General features: G+C 43.0%; 1 protein-coding gene across 5 annotated transcripts in view; it reads right to left on the bottom strand.

Annotated features, from left to right (window-relative positions):
* The window catches only part of Tfdp2 (transcription factor Dp-2), a 133936-nt gene extending 127504 nt beyond the window's left edge, over positions 1-6432 (bottom strand). For 4 of the 5 annotated variants that reach the window (XM_032909994.1, XM_032909992.1, XM_032909993.1 and 1 more), the window contains exons 1-2: positions 6171-6431; positions 711-766 (exon numbers count right to left, since the gene is read on the bottom strand). The gene's annotated coding sequence lies outside the window, so the exon portion shown is untranslated. Of the gene's footprint in view, positions 1-710; positions 767-6170 lie in introns of all 5 variants that reach the window. The other variant, XM_032909989.1, reaches the window with a different exon arrangement.
* Between the last annotated feature and the right edge of the window lie 14050 nt (positions 6433-20482).

Below are 20482 nucleotides of genomic sequence, written 5' to 3'. Positions count from 1 at the left end.
ATGTAATAACTAGATGTCAAACCAGAAAGCCCTCTATGCTTCCTGCAAGAGAAGTAAAACTGAAAGCTGTGAGGCGGCTCCCGGGAAAGTGCTTATCATGTACACATGGGGCTGAGCTCAGGTCCTCAGGCCTCATGGAAGGGCCAGGTGCACGTGCACACAATCCCAGCACCAGGAAGACAGCCTCGGGCCGGGTGAACAGTAAGTCTAGTCAGGTCAGTGAGCTCTGGGTTCAGACAGACTGACTCAAAAACTGAGGAGACTGAGGAAGACACTTGACACTCACCTCTGGCCTCTACATACATGTGTGCACACACATGCACCAGCACCTGCATGGGCATGTGCATACACATGAATGCATATAGACCAAAAAACTTAGAAAATGTTTTCACCCAAGAAAAATGAGTGAAATTCACTCTTTGTACATATGTATGTATATATGTATGTATGTATGTATGTATGTATGTATGTATGTATTTAGAAATAAGGTCTTACTATATCTCCCAGTCTAACTTTTAGCCTCAAAATTCCTATGTAGCCCACGCTGACATGACTCATCAGTGTCCTGGATGGTGAAAAAACAAGCTTCGAATTCTTTGTACAGGGAATTTACTATATATGCATATGTTTATAGCACATATGCGTATTTATATAAATATATAGAGTACTTACATAAATATATAGATATAGGTATACAAACACATACATACCTAGTCTATCAAGGCTCTCTTCAGCAGTTTGTCAGAATGCTTATTTCAATAGGAACCTAGAATAAAGTACGGAGAGAAAAAAATCTTTTTATATAATATTTTCTATTTTTATAATAAAGACATATACAACCTCTTGTTTCTAAACACACCATTTTCATGATTACACATTTAACTTACCACATGTACCCATATCCCTGTTAATAACAGCAACATTAGCCACAGAATCTTACAAAGTATTACGACTAGAAACAGAAATGGCCATTGTGATTGCTATTGTATTTTATCTTCCCTTTGAAATAAACGATTTTTCTTTTCTTTCAACAGCTTTTACATTTATATAACCTGTTTTATCTTGGGGGAAGCACACATGCCCCACCCAGCACCTGTGTGGAGTTAGTTCTCCTTTCACCTTCACGTGCGATCTGGGAATTGAGCTCCTACCATCAGTCTCATGTGGCAAAAGCCTTTACCTGACCCATCCTGACAGTGCTTTTTCCACAGATTTTAGGTTTCATGTCATTTCATAATATTCCTCTTTATTTTTGGCTTTCACCAATTTAATTTCTAATAAGTATAATGTAGCAAGAGAAAAATAAGTCTTACATATTTTGTTACAAAGAAATCTGCTTGGGATTGAGAGATGGCTCAGTGATTAAGAGCATTTACTACTCTTGCAGAGGACCCAAGTTCAATCCCCAACATTCATGTGGGGACTATTCACAACCATCTGTAACTCCGGCTCCAGGAGTCTGACACCTCTGGCTTTCTTTGACAGATGCACTCAAATGGAGATGCACAAACACACACATACAAACGATTAAAAAACATACAAGTAAGCCTTAAAAATTAATGTATATGACAGGTGGTGGTGGCACATGCCTTTGATCCCAGCACTCAGGAGGCAGAGGCAAACAGATCTCCGTGATTTTTGAGGCCAGCCTGATCTAAACAAAGTTACACAGAGAAACCCTGTTGAGAGATGTATGTATGTATGCATGTATATATGTATATCATATATTTTTTAAAATGTTAAGCCTGCTTAACAATATACATCTAAATTCATAGGATAGAGAGACGGATTCTCCATCTTTCAGCTGTGGTTTCTGTTCTTGCAGAGGACCAGACAGCTCAGCTCCCTGTGCCCCTGTGGGCTCACAACTGCCTGTAACTACGGTACTGGGGATCTGATGCCCTCTTCTGGTCACCACAGGTGACTACACACAGGCACACACATAAATACACATATAAATAAATGTCATCAAGTTTAAAGAGAACTGGCAGAGCCAGGCATGGTGGACTGTGCTTGTAATTTCAGCCAAAATAAACCAACTGAGTCTGAAGAAAATAGCAGGACCCTATTAAGTTAGTTCTCTATTGGGAAGTGCTGACCCATACTTGAGTATCTTTTAAAAGCCCTCTTCTGTTCCTTAAAATAGAACTTAAATCCTATGAGATAGATACTAATATTAATCCCATTTCACAGACAAAGAAACTGAGGTTTATTGTACAGCCAGAATTTAAAAGCAAAAAAAGCCAGCTCCAGGATTTATCTTCTTTTTTTTTTTTTTTTTTTTTTCTTCTTTTTCGAGCTGGGGACCAAACCCAGGGCCTTGCGTTTTGCTTAGGCAAGCGCTCTACCACTGAGCTAAATCCCCAACCCCAGGATTTATCTTCTTAATTAATAAGAAATTAAAAGTCTTGGGCTGGAGAGATGGCTCAGCGGCTAAGAGCACTGACTGCTCTTCCAGAGGTCCTGAGTTCAAATCCCAGCAACCACATGGTGGCTCACAACCATCTATAATGAGGTCTGATGCCTCTTCTGGTGTGTCTGAAGACAGCTACAGTGTACTTATATATAATAAATAAATAAATCTTTAAAAAAAAAAAGAAATTAAAATCTTAACTTCTACCCCAGGCACTTAAGCCTATAATGTCAGAGCTCAAGACTAAGAGGTCTAGTACAAGTCTAGATCAGCTACACAGTAAGTTCTAGGTCAGCCTGTGTTACAGTGTGAGGCCCTGTCCCAAACAAACAAGGGTTTAATTTATATGATTATGAATTAGCAGGATGTGACTGCCAAAGAAACAATTCTACTGTTTTAAAACCAAAGTAAAGCCAGGAATAGGCTCATATCCATAACCCTGAGGAAGGAGAACAGGGGCAGAAAGAGAGGAGCATACCCGGCAAGTCAGCCAGTCTAGCCCATCAATGAGCTCATGGTTCTATAAGAGACTGTCTCCAGCAGACAGGGTGGAGAGCCCTGGAGAAAGGGCTTTGACCTCTACCCTCCATACCTGTACACATTCACAGATAATGGTATCTGCACATGCACATTCACACTGAACAGAGAGAATAGTATAATCCATGAATAAGTCATTGGTCCTGTGAAGAGTTTCAGATGAGGGTTGGGGATTTAGCTCAGTGGTAGAGCGCTTGCCTAGCAAACGCAAGGCCCTGGGGTTGGTCCCCAGCTCCGAAAAAAAAAGTTTCAGATGAAAACAGTGACAGAAAAAAAAATCCTTTAGAAAAGTTTAATGATGAAAAATATTTTGTCAGCCATGTGTTGTGGCACATGCCTAAAATTCTAGCACTTGGGAGGCAGGCAGTGCAGGCAGAACAGGCAGAGCTCTGTGAGTTTGAAGCCAGCCTGGTCTACATAGTGAGTTCCAGGACAGCCAGAGCTATATAGTAAGACCCTGTCTTGGGGGACCAGGAAGTATTTTGTCTAAAGAAGAAAAAGAGCTACCAGGTGTCAAGTGCACACATGTAATCCAAGTACTCGGCAGGCTGTGTGGGACAAGAAGATTGCTATAAGCTTAAGGGCAGCCTGAGCTACCTAGTAGGTAAAAGGCCAGCCTGGGCTATTCAGCAAAATCCACAAAAGAGAAGGGAAAAGGAAGAGGAGAAACAATGGATTGTAGGCATCTTTTAATATCTGAAATGAGAACATACCATGAAAATACAATTTCCAGTTCAGTAAAAAGAAATAACTTATAAAAGTCTGTCATGTGGTGGTACATGCCTGTAATCCTAGCAACCGGGAGTAGGGGTAGCACGAGTTTGCTGCAAATTTGAGGCCAGCCTGACTACATAATCAGTAAGTTTAGGGCCAGCCTGGAATATATAGCAAGAACCTGTCTCAAAATGCAGACTAACAAAATAGTTATTCAAATAATTCTGTCTCAGAAACTATGAAAGTGGACTCTCGAAAATGTAAAAATGAAAGTTATCTTGCAAACCATTTCTAAGGGTTCATTAGCCTTCAGGAACCCTTAAAGTCCTATTATCACAGGTTAAAATGGAAAGGAGAAAAGTAGTGAAAACCAAGTATATTTGGTTTTTGGGGGATTGTTAGTTTGTCTGGAGGAAGGCACAGGTGTGGATCGGTCAGAGGATAACGTTCAGGATGACTTCTGTCCATCCACCCTGTGGGTCCCTGACACAGAGATAAGGTCCAAAGGCTTGGCGACAAGCACCTTACACACTGAACCATCTCACCAGCCCCAATTTATATTTAATCATCTTTAAAATCCTGACGAACTGCCAACCTGGTTTCTTCTGAGATCCACTATGACACATACCAAAGTAAGTCTGAAAGATGAAGAGAGGCGTGCACAGCCTATTTCGAGGTGAAGTTTTGTTATAGCTCTTTTATATTTCTGGTGCTGGACATCCGATCTAGGGTTTAGGTAATTACCCTACCACTGAGCTATGCCCTGGCCCTCCAGCTGTACTGGGAGCTCATAGCTTAGTAAAGAATTTTGGCTGCAAGGGTAATATTTGTACATGCCAAGGACTACACATTCACAAGGGTAGAGGGCAGGGAATTATGATCACAAAATAGTAATATGAATAATTAAAACTACTTTACCTCTTAAATAAAGAGCCTGTAATTAAGGCCACTGAAAAGCTTGATAAGTCTTGGGACTTTCTTAACAAATGTTAAGTGCTACATTCCTGGATCAGCAACCACTTGCCAGCTCTGTGCTGCAGCCACCATGGCTGCCATAAAGCTAAGCTAGTTCCAGGCACAAGATGTTCTAAAACTAAGTCGGCCAGAGCCAGTACACAAGCGCGACAGAGCCTGGGGTCTGGCCGTCGACTTTATCTCCTGATGCAATTTGAGAACGGATGCTTACATGAATTCTAGCAATGGGATAGTGGGAAAACTTTAGTAAATTGTTAAGCTAACCAGTAACTGGAAAAGGCAAAATGCAAAATAGACATTTTATACTCAACACTGAATTCTGCCACACTGAAAAAGAAACAAATAACTTGAGCCATATTGCCTAGTTATGAGGATTTCGAACCATTAAGAGAACCAATGACCCAGAAAAAAAATCTAAGTCAAATGAAACACAGAAGCTGACTCTGTAGAGGGGTGTCTTCTAACCTGTGGGTCATGACCCCTCGGGAAGGGGGGTCATTCTTGCCTAAGACCATGGGAAAACCTATTTACATTACAATTCATAACAGTAGCAACATTACAGAAATACTTTTATGGTTGGGGGTCCAGTCACAGCATTAGGAAGGTTGAGAACCACTGACCTAGAGGAGGCAGGATAAGGGGTTGGAGCTCCTTGAGATAGAAGGAGGGAAGACAGAAGGCTCAAAAGCACTTTCAACAACTGCTGTGAAGAATGGACCTCTCAACTGTTTCTGGTTTGTTGGAACTTCTGTTGCTGCAGTGTTGAGAATCAAACCAGGTCTTTAGGAATGCTAAGTTAACATTTTGCCAGGCCAGGCTACACGCCTGGTAACTATTTCAACAGAAAAGGGGAAACAACAAGGGGTTCAGAGTCTCATCTAGCATCCAGGGTTAAGTTGTGCATTTAGTAGAAATGAGCTTTGTTTCGTATGCATTCTCGAGATTAGACCTTTTGCTTCTCCCAACACCCTCCCCCTCCTCGAAAAGGCAGATCTGGTTCACAGATGAATAAATTGAGCCCACACAAAGCACCGGAACACAGGCGAGTGTCCACGCACTTCACTGTGCCATCTCTCTCGGCGGGAGCCCACAGACACTTTCCCGCTGCTCTGTGCACAGCAACCATGGCCTTGTGCAGAATTCCTCCAAGAACTCGGACCCAGAAAGTAACCTCTACTTGAAAGGAAAAGTTCTCTCGGGGAACCTGGGGGTCTTCCAGGTAGGGAGAGCTTTGGAACTCTGAAAAGCACTCCGCAGAAACAGATCGGAGGTTTGTGGAACACGAAGCAAGGAGGAAAAGTCAGACGACCTGAAGCCGAAGTCAGCCCCTGCCCTTCCCGATCCCTGGTGATGGCGAGCCCGCGGGCTCGGGAGCTTCATCAGGTATTCGGGGGTTGCTTGGCTGAGCTGCAGAGAAACCCTGAGGACAAGCTGCGACTCCCGAGACAGGGCAGGGAGGGCCGGTCGGCGGGGGCCACGCCCGGTCCAAAGGCCCCTGGCTTGCAGGCCCGCGCCCTTTCCCGGACCTTACCGCAGCTCGGTGCAGAGAGGCCGGAGGTCCACACAGCCCTCGGCCCACTCCGGGGGAGACGCTTCTTCGCGAGCCGCCGTTCATCAAGGCAGAGCCAGGTCGGGTCGGAGCGAGCTCACGCCCGCGCAGCCGCGGTCTTCGCGCGCGTCGGAAGCCTGCAGTGCAGGAAGGGTCAAGGCGCGCCCCGCGTGCCAGGCAGCGACGGCCGCACAGCCCAGCGCGCCCGACGCGGTCCGCCCTCAGCGACACGGCCGCGGCGCCGCTTCCCCCGCGCTCGCTTTGGCGGCGGAGCAGCACGGTACGCGCCGATTGGCCCTCGGGTGGCGTGACGCGCGCCGACGCTCCCCACCGATAGGCCGGGCCGCGGTGCGTGTAGGGAGTAAACAAAACCCGCCCCCAGGCTCGCCACCGGGACAAGAGGCGGAGGTGGGCGGCGGGCTTGCGGGAGCTTGCTCTGGCCCTTTGACCTCCAAAACGGCTCTTGGCTAGGAGCCGCCCTGAGACTCTGCCTGCAGCTTGTCCCCTGCTACCTAGAGGGCGGCCAGGCAGCCTGCCTTTCCCTCCACCAGTTCAGCTCCTCACCTCACCTCCGCCCAACACCTCACTTCGAAGCTCTGGAGTGTGGTTCTCTGTGGCATCCCCTCTCTCTTAAGAAGACGGGAACTAGGGTCCTTACGTCTCGGCCATGGACATCTAATGGTCACTACTCCAGAATATCCGGAAGGCAGATGGATAACAGTGACCCTGAGGCTGGCCACTGGTGGACCAATGAGGAGGTGATCATGCTTCAATTTCCAAGAAAGGGTAGCTATAAATTAAGGCCTGATGCCCTCGATCACATCGAAGTTGAACAGAAAAAGTTGGAGGCACACATTCTCAAATACCCGGTCATTTATTAAGTAATTCAAGTTGGCTTAGTGGATCGTGTCTTTAATCCCAGCACTCCAGGAGCAGACACTAGCAAATCTCTATGAGTCTGAGGCCAGCCTAGTCAACAAATGAGTTCTGAGCCAGCAAGGGCTAGACACTTAGACCCTGACTACGCCCCTCCCAGAAAAAGGTGTTTTGCCCTTTCAAGTTCATGGGTCCTGTCTGAGCCGTAGCTACTGTGGAAGTTTGGAAGTAAGATAAGAGAATCCGACTTTAAAATGATACTTTGATTTTTTTTTTCATTTTAATTTCTTCATAGCTCTATGAGCCAAATACTACTTGTGATGCTGGGGACGTGTTTACAAAAGAGATTAAAATTCTTGGCATTATTGAGCTTATGTTCCAATGAGGTGGAAAAGATGCTACTCAAAATACTAAAACAAAACAAAACAAAACAAAAACAAACAAACAAACAAAAAAAAACCAGCAGGCAAAAACAGAAGTTCAAGGCCATCTTCAGCTACAAAGCCAATACTGATAGCCTGACTGGCCTACATGAGGCCGTATGTCATAAAACCAGGCCCCAACAACAAAACTACTACATTTCAAATTGGTTCGGGTTATAAAAACAAAGTAAGCCCAGAAGGCCAGTAGTGTGATATGGGGAAACAACTCTGAGAGGGTGCTATTGACGTAAATACCTGCCCAGAGTGTCAGCACATGCTTCTGGGAGACAGAATCAGGAGTTTAGACTAACCAGGTCTACATGAGATCCTTTCTCAAAAACTATATATATATATATATATATATATATATATATATATATACATATATGTGTGTGTATATACATACATACATATAACAATGAAATTCTTTCTCAAAAATGATGATGTGTATAGGTAGAAACAAAGACAGACAGAATAAATGCATAAAGAGGTGAGGGAACCAAGAGAGCAAACACCTTTGGCTTTCTCTTTGGAAGATTTGGAGACTATTTCTGCACAATTGTAATGGATAAAATTTAAAAAAAAAATGTATGGGAATCTTCCCAAGATTCCAAACATACAGTAATCCAAGTAACTGATTCTAAAATCCAAAAACCTCAATTGAATGATTGCCTTTTCCACTGATATGTGAATGTGGGTTTATTTAATTTCCACAAGAAATTTTGTTAAGGTATTGTGTTCAGCTTATATGATAAATACTTACCATGCTAGGTAATCGTGGTGCACACCTTTAGTCCCAGCACTTGGGAAGCAGAGAAAGGCAGATCTCTGAGTTTCAGTTTCAGGCCAGCCTGCTCTACAAAATGGGTTCCAGGACAGCCAAAGCTACACAAAGAAACCCTGCCTCAAAACAAAGAAAGAAAAAAATGAGCAATCCTGGCATTAAAAATAAAAAAAAAATCAGTGTGACATAAATAAATCTTTACTTCAATCCAGTGGAGAAAAAAATATGAAGCACTTCAACCCAACATGTACAGCCACAAGGGAAGCAGGCACATTGAATGTTTGGGCTAATGTGGAGAAAAGAGTGCCCAGAATCTCATTCCCTGTCAAGTGACCACTACATGTCCATGCTGGGATGGGAGGGAATGCAAAAGTATAGAGATCAAAGGACAATTTGCAGGAATTGGTTCTTGTCTTCTGCTATGTGGGTCTTGGGGACTAGCATAGTGTTTTCAGGTTTGGCAATAAATGGCTTTACCCTCTGATCCATCTTGCCATATTCCCTTAAACTCTTTGTAAAGCGAAAACTTGAAGACAAAAATTAATTTGAACCAGTCACAATGGTACGTACCTTTAGTCCCAGCACTTGGGAGGCAGAGGCATGGAGGTCTCTGAGGTTCAGGCAAGCCTGGTTTACACATTGAATATGCATAAGGAATCATGTCTCAAGAAGCAAAACAACAACAACAACAAAAAAAAAAACCCTAAGGTGAACAATATGAAGTTACTATACAGTTTGGTGTGCACTTGGGAGAGTTAGCATGAGACATGCAGTGCACACAGTTAATGTTCAATAAGTAAGACAGTTGTCACTCTTTAGCGTTGCCTTTGGAAGAGAGCACTTAAAAGTCCACAGTCTCTTCCAAGGCCCCACAGTAGAAGGCTTCAAATTTTCCGTACCCTAGTTTGATCTAGCTGTGAATTTCCATGACCTAATGAGGGTATGCTGTAGAAGACAAGTAAACACTGGTTTCACAGCAGGCCAAAAATTCAGAACAAGGAAGAACAGCTTGGGTATGAAGCCAGAGACTGAAAGTTCTCTGGTACAGAATAAATTGAGTTGCTCCGGGGATGAAAATTCATGTAAATCAATTTTTCATTCCCACTCATAGTTTCAATTTAGCAATGTGCACAAAGAGCTTTCTGTCTCACTTCTCATCCCCCCCATTAAGGGATCCTGTTTCCTTTGAAAAAAGAAATTAAGTCTTTACCATCTCCAATGCCAGAGAATAGATGTCTCAACTTCGGTGGTATATTTACTGACTCAGCACTTATTAGGCGCTTACTGTGTGCCAACCACTGTGCACGGCTCCGAAGCACCAGCATAAATGTCTCAAAAGCTGATAAGTACTATCTCACGAGCTTACAACAATCCCTCAGCTCACCCAGTTAATTGTATATCCTATCCGATAAACTTAACTTACTCCAAAAAGGAAATTCTTGACTGACCACCACCAGCTCTCTCCCACAAGATTTTGTCTGCCTTGCTAACATTTATTAAAGCTGCAGTAATTCACTTGGACCTGTAGCCTGTTGGGCTCTAAGTGCCTTCAGAGTCAGAGCGATTCATTTTCAGTGCCATTATTGCTAATATACAACCACTAGTAGAATATACAATACAGTAAGTATATTCAGAAAGAGAAGCAAAGTATAATGAACCAACCTGGTAAAGCTGTGAGTTCAAAGCTAACCCGAGATACAGAGTGAATTTAAAAACAACCCTAGAGGTTTAGAAACTCTGTTTTAAACTGATATTTAAAAAAAAAAAAAAAGGCTGTTTATGTACCTCACTGAGAGAGCACTTGCCTGTGGCATACAAGACCCTGGGTTTATATACAGACATATGGAGGACATATACAGATAAACACCCTTGGTCAGGCCTGGTGGTTCCTGCCTGTCCTGGTGAAGCAGAGGCGGGAAAATCAGGAATTCAAAGCCAGGCTCTATTACACAGTCAGTTCAAGGCCAGCTCGAACGAAGGAAACATGACTCAAAAATAAACACAGGGGCTGGAGAGATGGCTCAGTGGTTAAGAGCAGTGACTGCTTCTCCAGAGGTCCTGAGTTCAATTCCCAGCAACCACATGGTGGCTCACAACCATCTGTAATGAGATCTGATACCTTCTTCTGGTGTGTCTGAAGACAGCTACAGTGTATTCATATATAATAAAGAAATCTTTAAAATAAATAAATAAACAAACAAACACAAGAGCCAGTGAGACGCCACATGATGTCTTAGTCAGGGTTTCTACTGTTGTGATAAAACACCAGGACCAAAGAGCAACTTGGGTAGGAGGAGTTTATTTGGCTTCCACCTCCACATTGTAGTCTATCACTGAAGGAAGTCAGGGCAGGAAGCTGGAGGCAGGAGCTGATGCAGCGACCATGGAGGAGTGCTGCTTACTGACTTTCTCCTCATAGCTTGCTCAGCCTGCTTTCTTACAGAACCCAGGGCCACCATCCCACAGATGGCCCCACCCACAATGAGCTAGACCCTCCCCCATCAATCACTAATTAAGAAAATGTCCTACAGCTGGATCTTATGGAGGTATTTCCTCAATTGAGGTTTCTTCCTTTCAGATGACTCTAGCTGTGTCAAGTTGACATAAAACTAGCCAGGACAATGGGTAAGGCTCTTGCCACATACACCAGATGGCCTGATGAAGGGTTAAATCCCCAGAACTCACAGTGGAGGGAAACAAGAACTCCTGTCTTCTGACCTCCACGTGCACATCATAACACACACACACACACACACACACACACACACACACACACACACACACACAGAGAGAGAGAGAGAGAGAGAGAGAGAGAGAGAGAGAGAGAAATAATAAATAAATAGGTAAACTTTTACAAGTCAACCTTCCTCTTGACACTCCCAAGGCAGAGGCAGGTGGATTTCTGTAAGTTCAAGGCCACCCTCGAACTACAGAGTAAGTTCCAGGACAGCCAGGGATACTCAGAAAACCCTGTCTAGAAAAACCAGAAGAAAAACAGGAGGAGGAAAAGGAGGAGGAGGAAGAAAGTCAACTTTTTTTGTCACGGTAACAGTACAGGGTAGAATGGACGCCTCATATTTGAAATACAGCTTCGCCCTTGTTCATTTCTGGAAGCTGGAAATTAGGGCAGTAGACCAATTTCAGTTACTCTTCATGAAAGCAAGTTCTTAATTTCACACCTAGTCTTTTTATTTATCTTCTTAAAAAGGATCTCACTCTGTAGCCCAGGCTGGCCTGGAATTCTGCATCCTCCGGCTTCTGTCTCAGCTACTTGGAGAATTCAAGTCTAGCCTGGGCTGACATGGGTCCCTGTCTCAAAAAGAAATAAATAAAAAAAATTATGTATAAATACTCTTGCTGATGAACGTTTTGGGTTTTCACCTCCCCCCCCCTCCTATTTTGATGCTCTGAATCTCTTTATACATGTCTCTTGCATTTGTAAAAACGTCTTTGGAGTTGTAGATCTTCAGAGAGTGAGAGTCAAAATATTTAACCACTAGCAGTGCAGAGATCTAAGTTTGTCTTCTGCAAACACTGTGACAAAAAAAAAATCTTTTTTAAAAGAATTTTATTGTGTGTGTGGTATATGCGTGTGTGTGCAAGTGTGAGCAGACATGTTCCTCTACATGTACCAGTGCAGGCCAGAAGGCAACACTGGATCTATTTCTGTGTTATGTTTGAGGACAACTCTCTCACTGAACCTGGAGCTTGCCGCTTGGCTAGGCTGCCTGACTGGCCAGCAAGCACAACGCTGGCAAACACCTGTCTGGGCCCACTTCCTGACACATAGTTGTCTGCAGCCTCACCCAGTGTTTTTCACAGGGATACTAGAGATAGAACTCAAGTAGGTCTCATGCTTACATAGCAAGCACTTTACCATACTGAGTCATCTTCCCAGTCCCCTACAAAAACAACTTTTTTTTTTTTTTGAAACAAAGTCTCACAATGTAACCACAGCTGTCCTGAACTCCTTTATGTAAGTAGTCAAAGCTAGGCTTCTTCTACTCAAAGACCTGCCAGTTTCCACATCCCAAGTGCTGGGACTGAAGGTGTGTGTCACTGGGCCCTGCTTGTCATAAACTGTGACATTCTGGAGGCTTATCTGGGGATATAGCTACAAAGAACAAGAGTGGGAAATAGCTAGGAAAAGTCAATCCAGGGATGTTACTAATATAGTCACCGCTGGAGGCTACTGAGACTCGATCTCATGGAGACTGTGTGAACCCCTTGTGGCCCCCAGCTCTATTCTCACAGTTACCCAACATGTCAACCCTCCACGACATTCATATTTGACCTGGGTGGAAATGCTAGAGTGGGTTCAGACACACGCCATGCTCACCTTGCAATGCTATAGAAGCTCTTTACCACACACAGTACCACACCAGTAATCCGAGCATGTGGGATTCAAAGTCATGAATTAAATATTTAAGACTCAATCTTAATTAAATTAATAAAATACAATCTAAACACCCGGGAACTTTATTAAAATAACGAATTTTATTCTTGAATTTTAAATTTTCTGTGTGTGTGTCTGTGTGTGTGTGTGTGTTGTGATACTGGGGATTAAACCTAAAAGCTCACAAATACTAGGTATATCTACACACACACACACACACACACACACACACACACACACACACACACTTTTTGTCTTTTGTTTTTTGAGATATGGCTCTAGCTAGCCTGGAAGCTGCCATGTGGACCAGGCTGGCTTCAAACTCAGAGAGATCTGGTTGCCTCTGTCTCCTGAGTGCTGGGGTTAAATGTGTACCCCACCATGCCCAGTCTATACAGACACATTCAAACATGAAAGCACATGATCAACAATTAATGTCAATTCCTGTTGCTGACAGAACACTAGACAAAAAAATGCAGGGAGAAGGGGTTTATTTTGTTCACAATTCCAGGTTACAGAGCATCATTTTGGGCAGCAGGTACACCCAGCCACTCGTGAGATTACATCCAGAGTTGACTGACGGTGGCGTAGTCTCGATAGCTCAGGGGTTAGGAGTGCTTTCTGTTCTTTTTTTTTTTTTTTTTTTTTTTTTTTTTCCGGGGCTGGGAATCGAACCCAGGACCTTGCGCTTCCTAGGCAAGCACTCTACCACTGAGCCAAATCCTCAACCCCGTGCTTTCTGTTCTTGAAGATGACCTGAGTTATGTTCCTAGCGCCCACATAGTGACGGTCACAACGGATCTGGGATGCCCTCTTCTGGCTTCCAAGGGCACCTTCCTTGAACACGTATGGCGTACACATACACATAAATAAAAATAAATCTTTAAGGCATGCTCACAAGTCAACCTGATCTAGAGAGTTCTAGATAGATCAGTCCTAGATAATGTCTTCCTATCTCTATAATGGCTCTGTGTCCGTCCTCCTCATTAGACTGTTGCTTTGAAAACACAATATTTCTTCCCTTCCTCGAAGATCTCTGTGTTTATCATGATCCAAATGTCCCACAGGGCTTCTCAACCTGTGGGTCTCGATGTTTACACTGTGATTCATAACACAAAATTACAGTTATGAAGTAGCAATGAAAATAATGTTACGGTTGGGGGACACTACAACACAAGGATCTCTGTTAAAGGGAAGGTTGAGAACCACTGCACTACAGAACGATACCATGGGCTCAGAGAGAAGAGAGATGGCATTCTGGTTAGGGAACCTGCCTAGGTGATCTGGCTGAATCTTCCACCACTCTGTTGTCTCTACGTATTTGAGCTCAAAGCAACAAAGGAGATACACCCAACTAAAGTGGCTTTGGTTGACAGCATTGACAGGAGTCATGCATTGTTTCATGGTAGTTTCCTAAATATTTTAAATTGTAGTTTGCGGAGGGATTGTAAAATCTGTAGGACTAATTCTATTATACTAATATATCAAATTACATTTTTCAGTTATTTATATAATCTTTCTAAATACTTTTACAGTAGTCTAGCTTTTCAACAACTCATATCCCCAATCACAAAGAATAGATCATCTTCTCTGGTAATTTCCTTTGTGCAAGAATGTAGACTATAGGGGCTGAAAAGATGGCTCAGTGGTTAAGAGCACTGGCTGCTCTTCCAGAGGACCCTGGTTCAATTCCCAGCACCCACATGGCAGCTCACAACCATCTGTAACTCCTGTTCCAGGGGATCTGATGCCCTCACACAGACAAACATGCAGTCAAATCACCAACGTAGATAAAATGAAAATAATTTTTTTTACAAAGCCATGCATGATGGTTCATCCTTGTAATCATAACAGAAATGAAACAGTGGCAGCCTGGGCTTCATACTCAGTTTAGGGTCAGCCTGGGCTACAGAGTGAGAACCAGTCTCAAAAACAAAAAAGAAAACAAAATGGAATCCAAATCTATAAACTGAAATAAATCAAAAAATATTCTGGAGGGACAGTTCAGCTCCTAAAGAGCTTGCCACGAAAGTCTGGGAATCTGACTTTCATTCTCAGATACAAGGTAAAGGCGCATGCAGCAATCCTGTCACTGGGGAGACAGAGGAAGAATAGGGAGTTCAAGGTCATCCTCAGCTACTTAGGGTATTAGAGGTTAATCAAATATTTGAGGATAGGTTTGAGAATATTTAGGCTACTTAAGAATGTCTTAAAAAGGGCTGGAGAGATGGCTCAGTGGTTAAGAGCACCGACTGCTCTTCCAGAGGTCCTGAGTTCAAATCCCAGCAACCACATGGTGGCTCACAACCATCTGTAATGGGATCTGACGCCCTCTTCTGGTGCGTCTGAAGACAGCAACAGTGTACTACTCACATATAATAAATAAATAAATCTTTAAAAGAATGTCTTAAAAAGGCATGGGTGCTAGTGAGTCTGCTCCAGGGGAGTGAGACCGGAGAGCTGACCCTGCCTCTGCACATGGCTGCATTGGGCGGCCAAGCCAGGCCGGGCTGGAGAGCTCCCCTGGTGGTGCAGATAAGGGAGAGCCTCACACTGACCAGCTACCCAGACCTAGAGTCGGGGCTCTGATTTGGCCCACCCCCAAATCTCTATCATTTGCTAACAGTAGGCATATGTTAGCCAATCCATGGCTACAGAATCTCCATGGCGTAAGGCGGCAACAGAATAATCAGGAGGAGTTTCAGTGAGGATGCAATATTGATGGTGTCACAGGAGCCAGAGATCTCGGGCCAGACTAATGACTCATTGCAATGGACATTTGCAAGTGAAGATGTGTGGACAGAGGGATAGACTGTGGGACACACTGTGACACACAACAGCTTCCACCACAATGAGGTAAGCCAGACTGGGGTGCATTATGTGAAACTGAAACTCATAAGGAATCAATAAAAAGTTTAATAATAATAATAATAACAATAATAATAATAGAATGTCTTAAATGGGCTATGAGATGGGTGTGTGTGTGTGTATGTGTGTGTGTGTGTATGTATATGTGTGTGCATGACTTTGATCCTAGCACTCAGGAGACAGAGGCAGGCAGATCGCTTTGAGTTTGAGGCCAGCCTGGTCTACAGAACAAGTTCCAGGACAGCCAGAGCTTCATGGAGACACCCTGTCTTGGAAAAAACCAACAAAACAAACACACAAAAAAGAATGTTAAAAAAACCAATATGCATATGAAAAGCATTTCTATTGATGATTTCATCTTTAATTTTATTAAAGATCTACAAAATGGTTTATGACAGTCTCAATAACTTTAATAAAACCAACATTCATAATAATAGAGAAATAAGATCATAAATTTACTAATACATGAGAATTCAAATCTACACTTACCCATCTTTGATAATTTTCCATAAAATCATTCTGAATCCTTACATAAATCATACCATTGCACAGAGTTAGAAACATGATGATTGCTATATATAAAGTACGTGTCTGGAGACACTACAGTAAGTACATCTTAAGTAAAGTCACCTTGTTTTAGTTTTCTTCACAGCATGAGCCCCGCACTGTGTAATGAGCACAGAAGTAAAAGCCCTTCTGCTAGGCACATCGTAAGACAAAGTTCAAGATGCTATAAAATTTTGCCTTAAATGACTTGAAAAAAATCCCATTTAATGACTTCTGAAGTCTGATATTTTGTTTAAAACTTTATTAAAAGATGTGGCTCATTTAGTAAACAATCCAATTGGCAAACTGACAAAGACATGAACAGGGATGTAAAAGAGGACGACAAGCGGATGCAAAAAGCACATGAAATCATCAACACCATCAAATGCTGGTGAGAGAGCAGAGACCGGGCCACTCACACACGGGTGGAGGGCAGACATAAAACGCAGCAGCCGCTCTCTGGGAAGGCTCGGTATGGTCCCTTTCCATCTTGTACCTCTGGGGATCAAACCTAGGGCACTGGGCACACTATACAAGCACCATCACCCATCTATGAACCATTTGAGCTCCCACATCAGTTTTCCCTAAGCGATCCCAATGGCTATCTGCATATGTGGGGAACAAAGGGCAGAGAGGCTGTGAGACCAGGATCACGGGACTTCAGAATGGTCTAATTCTGAAGCCGCTTCCAGGCTTTGGATTCCCAATCAGGGGAATCTTAAAGATTCAGGGGTGTGCCTGAAACTTCTTACCATTACCTGAAAAAGCACAATCTAAACTTCTAAAAGGATTCAGCATCCCTCGAGTTGGTCTGAGCCTTCTTTTTGGGTGACTGTAGACTCAAAGTTGGAGGACTCTGAGGCATAGCAATTATTTCTCCTCAAAGAACTGAAAAGTCTTGCCAGCCTTGAGCTGTACCAGTTTACGTTGATAAGCAGTGCCCAAATGGAGGCACAGTGGCTCTGACAGATCTTTAATACCAGCACTCGGGAGGGAGAGGCAGGCAGATCACTAGTTGCAGGAGAGTCAGAGCTACCTAAGTGAGACACCGTCTCAAAAAAACAAAACAAAACAAACAAAAAACCTTAAAAGACAAAACACACACACAAACAAAACAAAAACACTGGTCCCCAGTATAGGTGTTAGGCTTATTTAAGGGGCTACTTCTGAGGTTTCTTCTATAGCACCGGAGTGTTGGGCACTCTTTAAATACAAGGCTAGCTAGCTGCAGTCTAATATATAAGAAAACCTGTGGATGAAAGTTTCAAGTATACCTTAAAAAGTTAAAAGTAACTGGGCATGGTTAGCATGCTCCAGACTCTAGGGTGAATTCCCAGACCAGCAAAAAGGAAGCTGCTCTACCCATGTGTATCCGTGGATGTATAACTCTACAAAAATATATCTGAAAATACACAAACGTGACTTTTTTTTTTTACAATAAATATCTTCCTTTTGGACAAGTAGAAGGTACTATCAATAAATGTAAGATCGAAGATAAATGTGACGTAAAAATCCATCCACAGGCAAGAAGGCACAGTGTGAAGTTCAGGCACACATGGCTTTGGCTTCAGGAAGCATCAGATCTAGTGAAGGTTTGGACAGTGGCCCTTTCCTTGTTCAGAGAGAAAATTGAAGCAAAGCCAGGCTTGGGACTCAAACCTGTAATCTCGGCACCCAGGAGGCTGAGGCAGGAGCACTGCCATGAGGCCCAGCAAGACCCTGTCTCAGAAGACCAGGGGCAGGAATGATGATCTACAGGAGATAGCTGTCCTATCATGAGGCCAGATGTCCACTGATTGCGAACACACAGGAGCAGAGCTGAGGTACATACGTACTAGAGAGACTTAGAGGTGGGCATGTAGCTCAGTAGTAGAATGGCTGACTATCAAGCTCAAGGCTGTATGTAGGTTTGATCCATCTTCAGAGGTGATGGGTAAGGGACATAAACAGCCAACTCTTTTTCTTAATTACCGAGCAAAACAGAAACCGTGCTTTAGGATATTACCTACTCTTTCATTGTTAAGAATTCATTTCCTAGGAGAAAACAATGCACAGAGTATTGGAAATGCTACTATATTCACCAAATCCTCATTTTTATTCTAACAGTTCCCACCACTGGTTCTCAAATGACAAAGATTTTTGCCTCCCAGGATGGTCAATGTTAGCAGGCATTTGGGGCCATAAAATGCAGGGGAACGCTCACCAGTGGAGGCCAGGGATGCTGCCAAGCATCCCCATGTGCAGCCTAGCATCCCAGAGCAAAGTCAGATCCAGTTTGAAATGTCAATGTTGCAAGGTATGGTGTGGCACAGACCTTTAACCCCAAAACTCAGGAGGCAGAGGCAGGCAGAGTTCTGTGAGTATGGAGACAACCTGGTCTACATAGTTGAGTTCCAGGACAGCCAGGGCTACACATTGAGACCCTGTCACAAAAACAAAACAAAAATCAGTGCTGACACTGAGAAACCATAGCACTGATAAATACAAGAGACTCAAAGATCAGTAGGTTGTAGATAATGCAGTTAGTACCACTCTAAGACAGGCCTCACAGGAACACTGTTCTTAGTGAGTTTGATGAGACCTCTTAAAATGACGGGAAGGTCTATAAGGGGAAAAGAAATATTATGCTAAGAAATATTAGCATATTAAAAATTATTTTCAAAAGGCAGATGAAGGCACAACTGTTTTTGATTAACAACTGTTCCTACAACCTCAAAAGCAAATGACATAATATTTCTGATTTTACTTAACTATTACAAGAATCACTAAGCCCTATCATTAAGATATGGCCAGAAATACCAAAAAAGCAGATTAGCTTCTAGAACCAGAAAGGAAAAAAAAGTCGATGATGTTTCAATTCAGATGAGACAGAAGTTGTTTTTCACAGTATCTGAAGGGTATTTATCCTTCACTCATAGCTGTCAGTTAGGAAGAGCATAGGGAAGGAACGGCAAACAGACCTTTAGTAGCTAACATCACAGTTTAGTCTCTCCCGATACAAAAGGACAGAATTACTTCCTAGGAAACCATGCCTATCAGCAGAACCTATAAAAACAGTCACATAAAGCAACTTTCACATGACTGATGGGAAAGCCTGCATTGGCCACAAAGCTGTGTATAAACGCTGTCCAAGAGAAAGAAAACGGTATTTTCTACCTAAGATCTGATTTGCTGAAGTGAACAAATATGCCTCTGACAAAAATATTTCCAAACCTTTTAGATTTTGTATTATTACCATGGAGGATGTGTGCACAGCACCATGCACATGTGGAAGTCCTAAGAAAACTCTGGAGTCAGTTTTCTTCCTCTACCTGTACACAAGTTCCTTCTGGGGACTGAACTCAGGTTGGCAAGCCTATATGACAGCGCTTTTACCTGCCGAGACACCTTGTTGGCTTGTCTCCAAAGGTTAATGGAATTAACAAAGCTACATGTTTGCTATGTTTCCATTAAAAAACTTTTTTAACAATGGAAGCCACTGGGAGCCCAATAAAATAATTTGCAGGAAACACAATGTACAAGTTATTCTAGAATAACTGACTCCCAAATGGGCATATGATAAGAGCAGCAACATTCCTTCCAACAGTTGCTCCTTTAGTGACATAATTATGTAATAGATTGTTCTAGAACAGTAGCACTTTCACGTGACATTGACCAAGATGGCAGCAAGTTCATGCACATTCCCGTGGAGGGAGGGGCAACAGAGTTTAGTAAAGGAGGCTGGAGTACTGTCAACTGCCTCAGGACAATTTTATACCCAGTCTGAGGCTTCTCTCTACTGACTCCTCAACCTGCTTCCAGCCATGAAGTTTCATAACGTGGCACTGCCGCTCAGTGGCTGACTGGTTTACAGCAATCGTCATCAAGCACACATTCCATCACCTCATCAACCAGATCAACCATCAATCTCTCAGAGGTGAGTAGGACAAACACCAAAAGCCACATCAGGTAACCCATGAAGGCAATTCTTAAGTTACCAATAACCTAGGGTGCTTCAAAGTTAACTGTGATGGCAGAGTAAACTCCAACAATCCTGGCACCTTGGCAGACTAAGTCAAGAGAAGCTGGAGTTTTAGGTTAGCCTGAGCTACTTAATGAGATTCTGTTGACAAAAACAAAAAACAAACAAAAAACCAACCCCCCCCAAAAAAAACTAACAGTAAGTAAACTCTTTCAAGTAGGCACTTTTTAAAAAGAGACATTTATGCAAGCATTTCAACAAGTCAAGAAAGATAAAGAACCAGAAAGAAAGATTTACATGAACTGCTTGCATTTCATAAAAATAGAATGTTCGGGGTTGGGGATTTAGCTCAGTGGTAGGCGCTTGCCTATAAAGCACAAGGCCCTGGGTTGGGTCCCCAGCTCAGAAAAAAAAAAAAAAAAAAAAATAGAATGTTACACA

Source organism: Rattus rattus, chromosome 8, assembly GCF_011064425.1.
Source record: "Rattus rattus isolate New Zealand chromosome 8, Rrattus_CSIRO_v1, whole genome shotgun sequence".
NCBI classification, from domain to species: Eukaryota; Metazoa; Chordata; class Mammalia; order Rodentia; family Muridae; genus Rattus; species Rattus rattus.
Note: the sequence above shows the minus strand (reverse complement) of the source record. Positions and strands in the feature narration are given on the sequence as shown.